At 44.2% G+C, this 17,709-nt stretch overlaps 1 long non-coding RNA gene across 1 annotated transcript; it reads left to right on the forward strand.

The window, feature by feature from the left end:
* The first annotated feature begins 3,468 nt into the window (after positions 1-3,468).
* LOC115498715 lies at positions 3,469-17,063 on the forward strand. Its single transcript, XR_003963927.1, has 3 exons — positions 3,469-3,479; positions 4,471-4,475; positions 16,982-17,063. It is a non-coding gene; the product is annotated as an uncharacterized LOC115498715 (long non-coding RNA).
* Positions 17,064-17,709: the final 646 nt, after the last annotated feature.

Here is a 17,709-nt window from a genome sequence, read left to right on the forward strand (position 1 = left end):
ATCTATTACAAGCAGACTGAACGTGGTTATGGAATGTGGAATGTTCTTAATGTGACTATTCTCACTGACCTTACCCAACCCCACCACTCTAAAGTCTGAAGTTCATAAATTATTCTGACGGTAACGGGGGGACAAAACAACCCTTAAGAAAAACTCTAGTCTTACCCAAGTGAAAATGATGGTCTCATTCTCTGCACTTTGAAGACGCCGTTCCTCTGATTTCTGGCTTCCATTGCTGGTGATGAATGGGCAGCTCTTGCTTCCTTGGTAGGTCATTTGTCTTATCTTTAGCTCCTTTTCATTCTTGGTGTTCTGAACATTCTATGATGTGTCTATATGTGGCTTTCTTTTTATTTATCCTGCCTAGTATACCTCGCACCTTCTCTGTGGATTGAAAGTTTTTCTTATTTGGAAAATGCCCCACTTTCAACTCTTCAAATATTGATCTTTTTTTTTCCATTCTATCTGTCCCTCTGGGATCCCAATTAATCACATGTAGGCCTTCTCATTGTATTGCCAGTGTCTCTTACCCCCTTGAACATGTACTTCACATCCTCCTCTGTGCTCTGTTCTGAGTGCTTTATTCAGAGCTCTCTTCCACTTTTCTAAACCACCATTTTGCTCTCTTGTGTTTTGGTTTTAGCCCATCGATTGAGTTTTTTTTTTTTTTTATTTTTTTTCAACATTTTTATTTATTTTTGGGACAGAGAGAGACAGAGCATGAACGGGGGAGGGGCAGGGAGAGAGGGAGACATAGAATCGGAAACAGGCTCCAGGCTCTGAGCCATCAGCCCAGGGCCTGACGCGGGGCTCGAACTCACGGACCGCGAGATCGTGACCTGGCTGAAGTCGGACGCTTAACCGACTGCGCCACCCAGGCGCCCCTGATTGAGTTTTTATTCAATAACTATGTTTTTCATATCTAAAACTGTTTTTCTTATCAGCCTCATCATTTTGATTTTGTTTTCCCACTTCATTAAATAAGTCACGACTAAGTTTTATGCCTTACTAATTCTAAGATCTGAAAGTTTGGAATGTGTCCCTTCTTCTTTCCGCTGACTCTCACTCGTAGGGAGTGAGTGACTTCATTCCGTGTGTTTGTCATAAACTAACATGGCTGTGGACTTATTTAACCTTAGTCTGGGGGAATCCGAGAGGGATCTGTCTTTGCTTCTGCCAAGAACCACTTTTTTGACTTGTTTCAGAGTCACGCTTTCATACAGAAGGCTCGGGTGCAGCCGCTTGCCCGAAAACTACTCTCCCCTTGATTGTGGCGCTGATGCGGCATTTATTTGCTGCTTACTGCCGCATTCTTTGGTTTCAGCTAACTTTTTCAGGGTGGAGGAGTATGACCCATTCACTACGGTTCAGCAAATACTCACTTCCTCACCTCTGGGAGGAACACACGTTCCTACCCCAGGGATATCACACTTGACCATGTAACTTACTCTGTTCGCTAGCCTGGGGGTAGAAGGCACAGGCGGACAGTTCAAAACAAAGAGGCTTTGCAAGTTTTGCCACTTCTTCTGCGCTCCCACCGTCCACCATTGAGAACGTGACATCCCAGCTGAGGGTTGCTCCTGAGCCTGGGTCTCAGAATGACACGCAAGAAACAGACCTGAACCTTAACCTCAGCCTAGAGCAGCGTCGCCCAACTTAGCTGCCCGTATGCTGTGTGTATTAGAGATATAGGTTATCGTAGCTGCTGTGGTTTTTGAGATTTTTGCTATGCACCATTATTGCAGCCTAAGCTAAAATGCGGAACGTCTGGGGACTAAATAACTGCAAACCTAACAACCCGTTTTAAAAATCAAGATAGTCGGGCCCCTGGTGGCTTAGTCAAACTTCTGACTTTGGCTCTGGTCATGATCTCCTGGGTTGTAGGTTCAAGCCCCGTGCCGGGCTCCATGTTGCCAGTGCAGAGCCTACTTGAGATTGTCTCTCTCTCTCTGCCCCTCCCAGACATGTGCTTTCTCTCTCTCTCAAAATAAATAAATAAACTTGAAAAAAAAAAATCAAGACAGTGTATAGTAGGGAGACCCTTCTGAGCAGCTAGACCAGCATCACACCCAGCTGAGAAAGCTGTTCACCTTATTTACAGACAAAGCACTTGAAATTTAATATAGTTTTTCTGCCTAAAAGAGGCAAGTTTTGTCGTTTTAAATAATGCCTTTACGATCTCATTCGTGTCTGTTAACTTAGTCAATTTTAAAATCAGAGACCAAGCTCTGATTTCCTAGAAACTGGAGACTGTATTAGTTTCCAATGGCCACTGTAACACGTTCTTATACGCTTGGTGTTTTAAAACAACAGATGTCTGTTCTCTTACAGTTCTGGGAGCCAGAAGGCTGAAATCAGTATCAGTGGGCTGAAACCAAGGCTCCCGAGGTTCAAGGGGAGGATCTTCTGAATAAGGTTAACATTCACAGATTCTGGAGGCTAGGACCTAGACTTTTTGCCTTTTTTTTTTTTAAGTTTATTTATTTATTTTTGACAGAGAGGAAGAAGTGATGATCAGCAGAGAGAGAGAGGGAAAGAGAGAAAATCCCAAGCAGGCTCCACACTGTCAATGCAGAACCCCATGTTGGGCTTGAACCCCAGACTGTGAGATCATGACCTAGGCTGAAATCAAGAGTTGGACAATCGACCCACTGAGCCACCAAGGCACCCTGGACCCAGATGTTTTTGGAGGCAGCTATTCAGCCAACCACAAAAAGTATGGTGATAAATTTCAGTCTAAACTTTTCCAGATGACACAAATGCTCAATTATTTGATCCGATTTTTTTGTAGAACGAGGAACATTTTTTTTTTCCTCCTTACGTTGCATTTTCATTTGCCAGAAGAAAAATAAATTATGTCCTTCAACTCTGTGGTAGACCATCTGAAACAGCTCCTTTAATTAACAATTTTAACAAGTTCACTGATTGTGTTTTTTAAAAATGTATCTGAGTGGCCTGAAACATCTCTACTTACTTTAAAAGGTGAAATGTCTTTTCATTTTAGGACTCCTTTACCCTGCTGGTAACCTTTTGAAAGAGTGTCTTTGAAATGACATTCTTTACATTTATTATTTTATTAAAAACAGGTAGATTGAGACAAACTCATTGGACACCTCAACCAAGGGTGCCAAAGATTTCCCTAACAATGTTGAAATAGCTTTCTGCTGTGTGCTGGAAGAAGGACGAATTGGAGGAGTGGCATTGGGATTATTTCTAGAAGGATCTAGTTCCCAAAGGACTGGAAACGAGAAAGACAATTTCACAGACTAGAAATCTTGAATTACCCGTGTTTTCGTACTTTATGAGTTAGGGCTTGAGATAAACCAGCTCACACAGCTATTAGCAGGGAGCAAACATCTTAGGTTTTTCTCCACAATTTGTTTTCCGCCTCTCACCTCCAAACGCAATCCCCACGGTGCTCCCTGCCATCACTTCCCCCCACTTCTCCTCCTGTCTCTTTCCAGTGTTGTGTGCTGTTCGTTCAGTATCTCTGGTCCGGTCATAATCTGATCCTAAACAGGGAGGACTCCTCCACCCGCTCTAGGGTTGGCTCACCAGCGTCCCCAGAACCCAGCCTCCGGGAACGTCTCACCGTCTTATCAAGTCGATGCCTTGGATCCCGGTGAGAAACTTCTCTGCCTTTCCAAGGAGAGCAAGACTTGAGAGCACAGGATTGGAATACCGGAGAGAAAAAAAAAAAAAGCCGAAGGTTTGACAACAGACTCCGTCGGCAAGACTGTGGAGACACAACATTTTCACACATTCCTGGTGGGTGTACGAAATAATCCCTGTGAAGGAGAATTGGTCCGCGTCTGGCAAAAATTACACCGGTACAGTAATCCAGTGATCCCACGTGTAAGACTAACACCCTTGGGAGAACACGAAGTGTTGTGCATTTGAAACATTGAAAGACTGGAAAATGACCCCCGTCTCTATTGATGCCCCTCAAGAGACAAGTGGTTGAATCAACTATGGATACGTCCACACGATAATTGTAAGAATGGAATTCTATGTAATTGTACGAATAAATTGGGATGCTCTCCATCCGCCGATGGGGGGTAATCTCAAGGATATGTTGTTTAAAAGGGAGAAAAAAGCCAAGTGCAGAACCCTGTCTCTCCTGGGCTACCATTTGTATGCAAGTAGGAAGACACGCCTGAGTCCAGGAGCACAGATAATGTCACCAAGGGCTCTGACGCTCGGTTCTGCTTGCCTGTGCTTGTCTTGGCTCTGCAGTCTGGTTCTTTCCAATGACCAGATTGCTTGCAGCCCAGGCTAATCAATCAACGGAGGAAGGCCTGGGTCACAGGCCCGCGCCTGTGCAAGGAGGAGAAGGGGACAGAGTGGTGACAGCCCCGCCAGGACCGTATGGCATGAGGGCGGGGAAGGTCCCTGAATGAAATGGGGCCACTGAACACACAAGGACAAGAGAGGCCCACTCCAGGCTCAGAGCTCTAAGACAACGGGAAGAGATCGTCTCAAAGTTAGTCCGCGTTTCAAAATTCTGTGAAAGAGCTGAGCCTCCTTCCCTGGGGGGGAGTATCAGAAGGAAGCAGATGTAAACATTTCTTAAAACTTCATATCCAAGAACTCATAGCAGTTTATGGAATTCATTTTGGGGCTGCATCACAGTTTGCTTCTGGTTTCTCCACTTGATCTACTAGATTTTTCTGGGAATCCAAAGCCTATTGCCTGGAAACAAAGCAGGAATTGAGAAAGTGAATTCTGAACGGTGAAGGTAGAGTGAAAACACCAGGACTGGAGCCTGTACAAGGACAAAACAGCTTTTGGTGTTATGTTTCACCCCCAGGGAGCTCTCTCCCTTTGCTTCCTTGTGTGGATGCCACTGGAATTCTCTGGGGCCGGAGGTAATGGAGAGCTGTAAAGAAGGGGCAGGCGTTGCTTATTGGAAGAAGGCTAATGACCTCAGACGCTCTTTAGGACAAGCAGAGAGCTTCCAGCGAGAGCCTTGTAACACAGGCTGCTGGCCCAGTCTTAGCATTTACAGAGACTGGCAAAGCTTCCAGAAGAAAGCAAAATTTCTGGGCATGCAAAGGTTGTGATGGCTAAGAAGCTCAGATTATCTGGAGTCTTCCCCCACCCCCCACCCCCCACCCCCGTTTCAGTAGGAAGGGCATTCTTGCAAACTACTTTTGTAGAATTGTCCAAAAACAGTTTCTCTTCCTTTCTTACCCCTTCTCCTAAAACCAGACATCTTGGCATCATGTGTAGAGAAATCTTCTGCTTCCCATGGTTGAAAGTGAACCTGGGGAAATTGCCTTGTTACCTTTTGAGAAATAATTCCAGTAAGCCCTGCTAGCTAATGCCCACTCACTCCACACGGTCCCCAGGATTTGCTCAGTGGAGCCTCTACTCCAATTTATATGAAACAAACAAAACCCCTATTCTCCCAGGACAGAACTTTCTCCTAATTACAGAAATTCAGGTTCTTTTTCAAAAGACAGAGATCTGCCATTTTTTTTAAAACATCGATTGCTCTCTGTTAAAATTACAGCACATTAAAAACACATTCCGTTCCAGTTTTTAGTTTACCATCCAAATTTCATACTGTAAGTCACTTCTCTGAGGCCTGTGTCATTGTGCGTCTCTTTCTTCTTTTTTGTTGTGCTCCACAGATCCCTCCTTCCATGCACCCATACTGAGTGAAGGCGTTGGTGACCGATTCACCATTATTCTGTCCACCTCAACACCAGGGCTATAACCTGCCAAGGATATGATGATCAGATGGGGAGATGGCCCGTCCAGGCTCCTGGCTTCTCCAGTCCTTGAACTCCCTGTTTCGAATTGCCTTCTCCTCCACATCTCCTAGATTTTGTCAACAGTCCACACTGCTCTGCCTCCGAAACACAGTGATTCAAACACCCTCTCATCAGAGACTCCTCCCACCCCACTTTAGACTCCCACGTGTCCTTTCGCATCATCAAGATCATTGTCCCCTCCACCGCGGGCCACCTCTGAAACTCTCCGGCTTCAGAGAGCGACCTTCCTGGTCTGGCGGAATTTCTAACCTCTCTTTCTCTCAGTTGCTCCCGACCTGTGTCCCCCTCTTTCCGCTGCTGTTTCTGCTTTATCCCAGCCTGAACCTGGGTAGCTGAGAATCGCTGGAGAAAGTAAAGAAGCTCCCGAGTTTCCCTGCCCTGTGAATTCCCAGGGGCCAACTTTAACTGTGCTCCCCTGTTCGAGACCTCCCTTCTACCCCCTCCCCCTCAGGGGATGGCTTTGCTTCCTGGTTCTAGAAAGGGTTCTAGGAGGAAACAGAAACCATCAAACGGGCTCCTCACTATCGCACCTGCAAACATCTCCTCATCCACAGCCGGGTCCCACTGTCACTTCCTTCCTTCTGTTCTGGATCAGTCATCCCAACACTGCAAGGGAACCCCTGGCTCCCGGTAACCTCCTCTCTTGCCCACTGGATTCTTTTCATCAGCATTTAAATTTTCTTCCAACCTAAAAGAACCCAACCAACCAACCAACAAAAAGACAAAGCGCTCCCCGGACTTCACATCCCTTTCCAATTACCAGCTTGTCTCGATTTTTCCCCGCACAGTCAAAAGTCTACACCTGCGGACAACACTCCCTCCCAACCATTTATTTCCTGACTCCTCCAGCCTGATTCTCGTTAATTTCAACAGCGGCGTGCCAGTGGATACTCTTCCATCTTTTTTATTTGTTCTCTCCACGGCATCCACCCAAAGTTCTCTTCTTTGCTCTGGAAACTTCTGGGCTCATTGACGCACACTCACCTGGTTTCCCTTCCACTTTTCCAGCTTCTCCTAGTCTGTTTCCATCACGTGCTCTTTCTCTTCTAGCCAGTGAGCTCCCAAGGTGCTCCTTGCTGGGCCCTCTTCTCTTCCTACCCTTTGTGAAGTCCCCTGTGATCCTGTTTTTTCCTCTGCTTTCAATTACTATATTTTCACCAAAGGCTCCGAAATATACATCTCTGTCCCAGGCGTTCTGTCTGATTTCCAAACCTGGGTGTTTGCTTTAAAAAAAAAAACAAAAAACAACTGCAAATATTGGGTGCTGGGCTGGCTCAGTCAGTAGAATGGGCGACCCATGATCTCAGGGATCTGAGTTCAAGCCCCCACGTTGGGTGTAGAGATTATTAAAAAAAATAAAATCTTAGAGAAAACCAAAACCCTGAATGTATGTATATAATCCAGCTGACTACATAACTACTAAAGGATGTCTCAAATTTTAGGATGTCCCCACTGAGCCTACTTTCTCCCCACCACCAACCATCCCCCAAATAAACTCCAGACGGAACAGGTGGTAGGCTCAGAGACCCAGAAGTCTGAGTGTGATATCTGCATCTAGGAGCTGTTGGTGATTCTGCGAGGGTATACATGCTGGGAAATGATAGAAGAAAGTGAAGAAAAGATTTTAAACAACTACTTAAACATAAGCCTACCCTTTTCCTGCCTCACAGAGAGGCTGTGCCAATAAATTAGACAGTATTTCTGAAGGCCAAACTGTATTTATAAATTCCAAATACTCGGTTGACTTCAGGGTGTTTTTATTATAATACGCCTCCAACCAAATTCCCCTATGTGATAACTACATTGTGTAAATGCTTGATATAGATGTGTTTTTATGTAAGACTACCCTTGAAAATGGTAAATCTCCAGCCCAGAAAAACAAAGGGTCAGATTGAAATGAAGGAAACCTATAAAATCACGAACGCATGAGAGACAAGATGAGTCTGTTCGTTAAATTCCAGAACACCCAAGAGCACATTCCCAGAGGACACCCGTTGAAGCTTAAAATAAGTCGTTTTATATCAGACAACCTGGACAGCGAGCTTCTGAAACTTAGCCCCAGCAGTGATGCACCCTAGAATGAAGATAAACTCAAGAAAATGTTTAGTTAAGTGAGTGGACAACAGACTTAGAGGGGGCTTGTATCATTTATCGTCACAGCAAACACCTACTGAGTAACAAAACCTGTTGGGGTCCTCATCAGGGCCCTTCAACGTTTTGAAGTTCACACCACGAGGGCAATTACAGCGTCCCACGGCATAGCCTCCTTGTACCGTTCTTAGAGCACTGGCTTGGGAGCCAGCAGTCTGACCTAGTACGATGACCTCTTTGCTCTTGCCCTTCAACTCCAGCATTATAAAGGACATTGTATGAGCGATTTATCATGCTATGAATGCTCCGAGTTTAGACAAACCATTCCTGTCTTTCTCTTCAAGAATAAACATGATCCTTTTCCTATTTTGTTCTAAGCCCAACTCTGTGAACACACATATACCTGTATGCTACAGATACGTGCACCTTTTCACACCTCATTTTCCGACACAAATAAGTATGAAGATATAGGCGGCAGCCTGACACATATTTTCTAGATTCACAGTCTCAAAAGCCAACTATGCACACTGACCCCTCCTAGACATCACCCAGTTCTGGAGGGGTTGTGAAAAATCTCAAAACACAATTCATTTCTTGTTTAATCTAGTTTTGCAAAAAGATGCACACCAGATAGAGCTCAGGAGCTGGGAGGGATACCGTCTCAGAGTGAAATAAAACAGGGGCGCCTGGGTGGCTCAGTCGGTTAAGCCGCCTACTTTGTCATAACCGACTTTGGCTCAGGTCATGATCTTGCAGTTCCTGGGTTCGAGCCCCTAGTCAGGCTCTGTGCTGACAGCTCAGAGCCTGGAGCCTGTTTCGGATTCTGTGTCTCCCTCTCTCTCTGACTCTCCCCTGCTCATGCTCTGTCTCTCTCTGTCTCAAGAATGAATAAACGTTAAAAAAAAAAAAAAAAAAAGAATGAAATAAAACAGTGTAGGAATCACAGATCCAGGCAAGAATTAAGACGGCACTTCAGTCTCCCCCTTTTTATTCATTCAGGATATAAAACATTCCTGCTCAGAACTGGATTTTGCGATTCCTCATACACACTGCGTTTCAACAGCACTGGGCAAGGAAGAAGAGCGTTTTTGCAGTGGCTATAAAATCATACAGCAGTCAGTTCCCCCAGGAATCAAGTGAATGACTATTATCAGTTAATGAAATCATTTGATTAAAAAGCAAGCAATGGCCTGAATTGCCTGCAAAACATCATCAATTCCCGATGTTTGGGGAAAGTAGTCTCTAAGAGATACCATGGCATTTCCAGTAAACAGAATCTTCATATTTATTAGCTGATCAAAATAAAACAAGACTTCTGCATGGAAAACAATCATGGATTTAGTGTATTTGGTTTGGAAGGAGGCAGAGATCTAAGCCAGTTAGCAGAAAAAACCGTGGTTGGAGCACATAGCCGAGCTTCTGGAAGAGTTCTTTTATTCTCTCCTTCTGAGAAAATGCACTTGGGAAAGCTTTGTAATGTAGCCCATTACGAACCTCACTTCTATCATAAAAGACTTTGCTGGACTTCAGTTAATCTGCTTGTTTATGACCTGTTTAGATGCCGGCAATTGAAGGATAGGGGGAACTGAGATATTTCCATGGCAACGATTTTTATGAAGGGCAGAAAATGCCAGAATTCTTTCTGATGACCAGACTGTTCTGGAATAAAGAATTGATCAATAAAGGTATTCAAGAGTTGTTTTTCTTTGACCCACACAATGTTTCAATGATGAGTTAAAACTGAAGATTAATATCCCAGGCCCCTGGCCCCTAATTAAATACGTCACTCTATATCCCATCCTCCTAGCTAGAAATAAGAGGGCCTGATAGCAATGTCATACAGGGGTAGTTTTAAGACTTATTAGCTCCTGAATGTAAAGTGTGTTTTGAGGGAGTAAAATGAAAACTATTACAAGATTTTATAGTGCCATTGTCACGGCTTTGTAAAAAAATCAACATCAAAATCTAGTGTCCTTTGCTCCCGTTGGGTCTGTAATTTATGGATTCTAACTCTTATTTAAATTTTTTTATTTCAGGGGCGACAAGCTCATTTTCAAGTTATTTCATCAGTATTGCCTGAATCCTAGTTTAAGACACACACGCACAACCAGTCAGCTCCTCGCAGTCTTGACCTCGACACAGCCCCACTCTTGCCCGGGTACCAGGCACCCCCAGTTTGCCACAGCCACAGATCTCAGGCGCAGAGACTCATCACGCCGTCCTCAAGTTCAACCCTCCTCAGAGATGAGCCAGGCAGACGGAGAGGTGGAGCAATGCCCAAGACTGCATGTATCAGAGCTGGGGAGAAAGCGTTGCCCACCGACAGGGCAGGGAGAAATGAATGAAATGTGGAAAGTCGAGGAGAAGCAAACAGTGGAAAACAGGAAGCTGACGGTGCCTGAGCAAACCCCCAAGGCGTTGTCCATCATGGTGCTTCGAACTGGGGCAGAGACACAGTCGCCACGTGTGAAGGCGCAAACGGTTCCTGCACAAAGACAAGGCCGTTCGTGAACTTGCACGTCTGACACGCTTAAAGAGTAATATAATGGAAGCTGAGAGAGAACCGGGGCGAGGGGACGCTGGACCCCAACCTAGTAACAGATATTTTGGTTCCGTAAATAGCTACTATATTTTTGAAACTTAAAAAAAAAAATCGTGACATGCCTGAGGACTAAAACAAGCATTCTTGGGAAGAATGAGACAAACCATTTAAAAACCTTGACTCACCCATACGATACAGGAGGTGTGGTCCCCATATACACACAGGGACACGCACCCTCCAAATGAGGGAGCAGCTATAGTGCAGTCAGTGACCAGAGGTCAGGTGTGGGTGCTGTGTGACCTTGGTCACCTCACCCCACTTACTTTACCCAATATTTGTTTAGCACATGGTCCGAGGGAGTGCAGGAAACATAAAGATGGCTGACTCTCTGATTCCTTGTTGACTCATTTCAAATGAGGTCCTTCTGTAGCCCAAAAATTTGTGATTCAAATGTCCTTCACTGAGGATCAAGGAAAAGTTAAGAAGTGTTCTCCTCAAAGGTATTTATCACATTCTGATACTGAGCGGTGATGAATCTAAAACTTGATTGGGGCACCTGGGTGGCTCAGTTGGCTGAGCGTCCGGCTTCGGCTCAGGTCATGATCTCACGGTTTGTGAGTTCGAGCCCCGCGTCGGGCTCTGTGCTGACCGCTCAGAGCCTGGAGCCTGCTTCTGATACTGCATCTCCTTCTCTCTCTGACCCTCCCCCACTTGTGGTCTGTCTCTCTCTCTGCCTCAGAAATAAATAAACATTAAAAAAAAATTAAAAAAGAAAATACCAACAACGGGAGCCCTACCTCCATGATGCAGATTTAAGCCAATCAGGGGTGGGGCCTGGGCATGAGCGCATTTGAAAATCCCCTGCGTGATTCTAATGTACAGTTTAGGTGAGAAGGGCTGCTCTCCGTTCATTTTAAGGACAGTTAGTCCTCATTGGGTTTGAATACGATGATTCCTCAATTTAAAGCAGCATTTTTTTAAATTTTTTTTTTTTAACGTTTATTTATTTTTGAGGCAGAGAGAGACAGAGCATGACCAGGGGAGGGGCAGAGAGAGAGAGGGAGACATAGAATCTGAAACAGGCTCCAGGCTCTGAGCAGTCAGCACAGAGCCCGACGCGGGGCTCGAACTCACAGACCGTGAGATCATAACCTGAGCCGAAGTCGGACGCTTAACCGACGGAACAACCCAGGCGCCCCTAAAGCAGCATTTTTTAAAAGCTATGCAAATACCCACAAATGTGCTCCTTCAGCCCTTGGGCTGCGACTGGCCTCCAGCTGGCTGGCTCAGGACAGAGGGGCGTTCCTCCAGCTGGAAGAGGACAGGTCGTCATCCATTTGTGGGTTGTTGTTTTTTTTTTTCTTTTGGCTTTGTTGCGGCGTGTTGCAACTCAAATAACCACCATCATCCAGTCTTGATACAGGAGAGCGTTACCGTTTTATATTATTTCTCCCTTTTCCTTCAGACCACAAGGTCTGCAATCCACCTGGCCTGAAATCCACCTGACGGCCGAACTCACTCTCGTAACATCCCCAAATCAGGCGGGTAGGATACAGAAATCCGAGTGGAAGCTGGCAACATAGCCCTGATGGTGACATCTGAAATGATAATGAATAACGTCCGCACAAGTGAAAGTCCACTAAACCTTAGAGCTGTGGGTTTATAAGACCTGTCTGAAGGCTGACACACAGAAAAACCATAGTATTTACAGCTTGCACTTAAGGTGGCTGGGATTTGACTCCCCAAAGGCCCGGGAGGCATGTAGCCCCAGCCTGAGAAATTGATTCCCTTCCTCCTCTTCCTCGGGATCCTCCATTATTTTGTCCTGGTGATTTTTATAAAAGTTTATGATCCATTTCACTAAATGTGAATCAAATGGTGAAACTTGATGACATCTGCAGAGGAGCCCCAAGCTCTTTCTATAAACGTGTGTACATTTTCTCTAGTTAGGCGTTAAAGTAACACCCTGGAGAACGAAAAGAATAACACCACAGGCTCAGTGAGAAACACGTTTCTGCTTTTCGTCTAAACACCGTGTCCCACACATTTTCAGAAACGAGAAAAGCTAAGACATCGACGTACTCCACCTTTCCAGATGATCCCTGGTCCTTATGTTTTTAGCGTATGCTTTCTTAAAGTGGACCTTTTTCTTGGGTGACCAGACAAGGAAGGACCGTGGAAATAATTCCAGCGGGCATTTGCAGGAAAGCAGGAGCCAGCTCACATTCTGTGCCCGCATTGTTGTAAGCATCACACTTTTGTTATTTTATGTATGTTTCACAACTATTATTGTCTCCATTTTATAGAGGAGTAAACTGAGCCCAGATAGGTTAAGTAACCTGTCCAAGGTCACACACTGAGATCAGACTTTCTTTGCCAGTAGCAAGGCTGACCAGAAGTTCTGGCAGACAACAACTAAAAATAGCCCGGATGAAATATATATTTAAAAACATGCTTGAGGGGCGCCTGGGTGGCTCAGTCGGTTAAGCGTCCGACTTCGGCTCAGGTCACGATCTCACAGTCTGTGAGTTCGAGCCCCGCGTCAGGCTCTGTGCTGACAGCTCGGAGCCTGGAGCCTGCTTTGGATTCTGTGTCTCCCTCTCTTTCTGCCCCTCCCCTGTTCACGCTCTGTCTCTCTCTGTCTCAAAAATAAATAAACGTTAAAAAAAAATTTTTTTTTTAAAAAATGCTTGAAAGTTGGGGTGCCTGGGTGGCGCAGTCGGTTAAGCGTCCGACTTCAGCCAGGTCACGATCTCGAGGTCTGTGAGTTCGAGCCCCGCATCGGGCTCTGGGCTGATGGCTCGGAGCCTGGAGCCTGTTTCCGATTCTGTGTCTCCCTCTCTCTCTGCCCCTCCCCCGTTCATGCTCTGTCTCTCTCTGTCCCAAAAATAAATAAACGTTGAAAAAAAAAATGCTTGAAAGCATATAACAACTGACATGACGAAAAAGCAGCATTAAGCTAAAATCTAAGTAAAGGCAGAAATCCAGATAAATAAGCAGAACACTGAGGATGCTTTTTCACTGACAATGTGTTTTCAAACTTGAACTGCAGTTGTCGAGGCCTCTTGGATAAAATTCACAAAAGACAAAGCCTAGACGTCTAGTAAGACATCTTCTGCACATTAAGTTGAGATCCTCATAAGCTATACCCCTAATGTCTAATGATGAGCCAGAAATAACACAACCCTTCCATTCTTACTCCTAAGGAAAGTTTTCTTGGACCTGAGTATATCAGGAGGAATTAAACCCCCGGCCCAGAAAAGCTGTGGTAGAAAACAAGTTTTTCTGTGGGTCCGTGGGCCAAATTCACATCCCCTGGGTATTCCAGAAAATGTCAAGCTACGACTTCCATTTTAAAGTTGTCCTAGATGGTTAGTATCTTCCATGAGCCTGGCAGAAGCAAATGTAAATTTCAGAGGACCATGCTTTTGTCCTTGGCCTCAAGCAATTTCCTCGAATAATTTCTTAAGGAAAATGCGTAGTTCACAGTAATAAACGAATGAATGAACACACATTCAAGTAAACTAGATGCCATGAGGGAGAACCAATAGAAAACACCAGGCAGAACAGACCTGTAAGATTTCAAATGTTGAAATTACCCCAAAGAAATTGTTCTTAAAGGAAATTATTTTTAAACATACTAAGCCCACTCTACTAGGTGAGACACTGACAAGTTTGAATGTATCCTTAAGGAATAGGAAACAATAGTAAAACAATGACAGATTTTTTGGTTTTCTTTTTTTATTGAGATATAACTGACATATAACATTGTGTGCGTTTAAGGTGTACAAACCTATTCATCTGATACACTGATATAATATAATTGCCATTGTTGTGTTAGTTAACATTATGTCACGTAAATGTAATTTCTGTGGGGTGCCCGGCTGGCTCACTCAGTCAAACGTCCAACTCTTGATTTCAGCTTAGGTCCTGATCTCACGGTTCATGAGTTCGAGCCCCATGTTGGGCTCGTGCTGACAGTGCAGAGCCTGCTTGGGATTCTCTCTACCCCACCCCCCCCCCCGTCTCTCTCCAAAGAAATAAACTTTAAAAAATACATAATTTCAAAAATATATACATAATTTCTTCTACTAGTGGGAGCAATTAGCATAGCAGATTTTAAAATGAGAACTCAGAAATAAAATCGATGATCGAAATTAAAAACTCAGTGGACATATTAAGCAATGTATTAGGCATGGCTGAAGAAAGAATTAATGTACTGTAAGATTGGTCTGAAGACATTATGCAGAACATAGCGCAGAGAGATGGAAAATATAGATGGGAAATTAAGTGATACAGAAGACAGGGTTAAAAGGTCTCACGTTTGTCTAATCAGAGTTCGAGAAGCAGAGGAGAGCAAGATTGGGGCTATAATATGGAGCCTGAATTTAATTTGAGAGCAACAACCATTGAAAGATTTTTAGGTAGAGCACTGAGTAGGGTTGTTATAAAAGATGATGTTTATTCACTGCTCAGAGGTGTCCGGCTGAGGGGGCAAAGGGGCTGAAATGTGGCCTGTGTTTCATTTACCAGGACACTAATGAGGGGTTGCATCTTCCTGAAGATAGGTGAGCATTTTTCTAATTTCCGCGGACAGCATGTGGTGATTCCACAGCCTTGGACCTGGCGTAATGGGTTTCAAGTTTTTCCTCTTTGGAGGTAGTATAGAAAATGGGGTTTCCCAAAGAGGAGCGGTATCAGATCAGTTTTTCCATCATTTCTGCAAAGGTCAGATTGCCAGACTTTTCTTCTCCGTATGCAGCCAAAGGGTCACATTGGTAAGAAACAATAACACATCCATGTTTATTTATTTCATAGGGATGAATTTAAGCCATTTTCGTCCTTGATCTGGACTCTGCCTTATGCTGAGATCTGTTACTGTTTTCCTCCATAAGCAGCTTTCCCTCTCTTCTCATCCCTCCCGCATACACTGTGGGTGGAAAAGAGAATTTATTTTCTTTTCCATCTTTGCGGAGTATTTAATGCGATATGGGCATGACTTTATGTTCTGGAGCATGTAAGTTATTTTCTTTAACTATCACCTCCAAGAGATGGTCTGTGTTCACGACCTTGTGCATTATTTGAAGTCTCTGATCAAAAGAGAAATTTGATATTTCATCAGCTAATGCATTATATTACATATGTTTTAGTGATGGCTGTTAATGGCTCAGCTTCAAATTACAAGAGAGGGACTCTTAGGGTCGAGATAGTTTACAACCCTCAGAATAGGAATTAGTGGTAGAAAATAAAGACATTAATGTGGTAGTAATTATATGGAAGGAAAGTAAAGCAGGAAGTTGGACATCCCTGTGGTGTCTGTTAGGACAGAGAAGCTGGGATCTGGGTAAGGAGTGGGTCCCTCTGTAGTTGAAGTTAGTGGGAACAGGGTTAAATCTGCACGGTTCTGGGTCTTGGTGGAGGGATTTGAGAAATGTCTACTGAACTAGGCTAATTAGAGGACACCAAATCTTCCGGATCACTCTTGTGAAAGATCCAGGGCCCAGCCCCTACGCATGAGATCAGAAAGGCAGCAAGCCCTTGCTTGTCGAGAGCCAGCATCAGGAAACCAAAGCATCTTATTTGCAGCAAATCAGAACAAATGTACAGCATCTCATGCGGGCTGCAGGGGAGGGAGAAGTTTCCACTGAAGAAGGGATGGTAACTTGAATTAATTACATGGCACCCATTAGCACTGAATAAAGGTAGTGCATGGTTGGTATTTTCTTATTTAGGATGCTCTCAGCTGCCCATTTTCTCCCTGTGAACACGGAAAATATTAATAAAGGCTTTCATAGAATCACTTTAAACATTGGAATCCAATTCTCCTTTTACCATAAAGCTGAAGGTGCTTACCCTCCTAGTTTTCTTTTTTATGGGGAAATCCTGAATCTTGCTTACAGTTGAGGTCTTACTGTATTTATATTTATAAAAAACAGCTTGTTAAATCCATCACTAAGATATTTATCGGCAGGGTTGTCCTGCTCTACTCTGCCATCCCTCTTCCCCAGAAACAACAAAAGGATACGCTGAACCGATGACTGTTGTGTTCTGCACCAAGAGAAGTGATGGTGAATAAGACACAGACTCTTCCTTTAAAAAGGGCACCTGGGGCGCCTGGGTGGTTCAGTGGGTTGAGCGGCCAACTTCGGCTCAGGTCATGATCTCGCGGTCCGTGAGTTCGAGCCCCTAGTCAGGCTCTGTGCTGACCGCTCAGAGCCTGGAGCCTGTTTCAGATTCTGTGTCTCCCTCTCTCTGACCCTCCCCTGTTCATGCTCTGTCTCTCCCTGTTTCAAAAATAAGTTAAAACAAACAAAAAAAAGGTTAAAAAGGGCACCTGGCTGGCTTAGTCGGTACAGCGTGCGACTCTTGATCTTGGGGTTGTGAGTTTGAGCCACGTGTTGAATGTACAGATAACTAAAAAAAATAAATAAATAAAAATTTGGGACACCTGGGTGGCTCAGTTGGTTAAGTGTCTGTCTCTTGATTACAGCTCAGGTTATGGGATCCTGCCCTGCGTCAGCTCCGCGCTGAGCGTGGAGTCTGCCTGAGGTTCTCTCTTTGGTCTAAGGCCATACCACCCCGAACGCGCCCGATCTCGTCTGATCTCGGAAGCTAAGCAGGGTCGGGCCTGATCAGTACTTGGATGGGAGGTTCTCTCGTTGTCCCTCTGCCCGTCCCCCATCAAAAAAAGAAATAAAATAAAATAAAATAAAATAAAATAAAATAAAAATCACTGAAAGGGAAATAGACATGTAAATAAATAATATAATTCATTGTGGTGAGTGTTCAAATAGATTATTGAATATATTTGAAGCACAGTGGAAAGCGTGATTGATTTGTTTTTAAAGTATTTACACAGATACACAGATATTTGTACACAGATATTTATAGCAACTTGATTCACATTTACCAAAACTTGAAAGCAACCAAGGTGTTCTTTATCGGGTGAAAGGATGCCATGAAAAGACGTGAAGGGAACTTGAATGCCTATTACCAAGTGAAAGAAGCCAATCTGAAAAATGTATGTACTGTATGCTTCCGACTATCGACATTCTGGAAAAGGCAAAACCAGGGAGACAGTAGAATCAGGGGTTGTTGCAGGGAGGGAAGAACAAAAGTAGGGCACTGAGGATTTGTAGGGCAGTCAAACCGCTCTATATAGAACTATAATGATGGATACATGTCATTCATTGCACGTTTCTCCGAACCCATGAAACACACAATGCCAAGAGTGAACTTAATGAAAACTACGGTCTTTGGGTGATAATGATGAGTCAGTGTAGGTTCACAGATTGT

Source organism: Lynx canadensis, chromosome D3 (assembly GCF_007474595.2).
Source record: "Lynx canadensis isolate LIC74 chromosome D3, mLynCan4.pri.v2, whole genome shotgun sequence".
Classification (NCBI taxonomy): domain Eukaryota; kingdom Metazoa; phylum Chordata; class Mammalia; order Carnivora; family Felidae; genus Lynx; species Lynx canadensis.